This window comes from Montipora foliosa, chromosome 11 (genome assembly GCF_036669935.1).
Source record: "Montipora foliosa isolate CH-2021 chromosome 11, ASM3666993v2, whole genome shotgun sequence".
Classification (NCBI taxonomy): domain Eukaryota; kingdom Metazoa; phylum Cnidaria; class Anthozoa; order Scleractinia; family Acroporidae; genus Montipora; species Montipora foliosa.
In genome coordinates, this window is record NC_090879.1 from 21,488,570 (window position 1) to 21,489,720 (window position 1,151).

Sequence of the window (1,151 nt, forward strand, 5' to 3'; positions counted from 1 at the left end):
AGGGACAGAATGTAATTTCCGCGAAGATCATGCATAAGAAGGGGACGGAAGAGAAAACGTATACTTTTCAAATATAAATATCGTTATTCTCTTTAGTATTTACATTATTATACCATTTCTTTGACACGAGAATTACAGCGAAATGAAAGCACAACTTTGTCGCGAATTTTCTATGAGAACAAAGTGTTCAGAAATCCAAAATCTAAGTTAACAGCAAACACCAGGCCTACTCCTGAGTGTCTGGCTAGAAATGATTTCGTCTGGCCGCGCTTCAGCCATTCGATGAGGGCCAGTCTCGTGCTTTTTAAGTGGCCTTGCTCATACCCAAAAGGAATTCTGAGTAATTCTGCCATTGTATGACAAGGGAAGACTCCCGATTGTCCTTTCGTAGTTTTTTCATAAGGGTCGGGCCACCCAGTCCTACCAGCAAAATACCGCATCGATTGAAAACTTTAATTTTCAAAACTTGCCTAAATTGTTTCAGTAGGTCTTGGAATTCGTCCAGAGAAAGACCAGACAGACAACTTCAACCGTGAACCGCCATGTTTACAACAGAGCATTTTAGGAATCCCATTCTGCATGAAACCATCTCTCTCAGCTGTCTGCGACAACACCAGACAGGCACGGTTCTTACGTTACGTTTATGCTTATAAAGACAACTAAAATGTCAGTTTTGGAAAAAAAAAAAAAACCCAGCATGTTAAATTTTTTTTGGTAGGCTACGTATCGAAGAGCCAGAGGATTTGCGCATGCGCTGACGGAATGTTTGAACAAGAGAGAAAAACGCAGTACCTCCAGACACCGGCGCTGGAGCGTCGTACCAAACGAGTCATCCCGGGATTTCGGCCCGTGCGATCGCTTTTGGACGCAGTTGGCCCTTCACTGCTTTCTGCTACCGACCTTGCCTCCCGGTACGGCATTGAGGGAGAGATATGTCGGCCCCTAAACCATATGTGACAAATCCCACGCCTACTCACAGCTCCAAACCGCCCTTGTCATTATAGCGTAAGAATTAGTTTGCTTATATATTTAAGGCAAAAGTCATTTTCTCTGTCATATGGTAAGCAATGGAGTCGCAGATTACAAAGTTTTTGCGCACGCGCCCTGCTAAAGGTAACATACATGCAGGCATAAGCTTTATTTCATCTCGA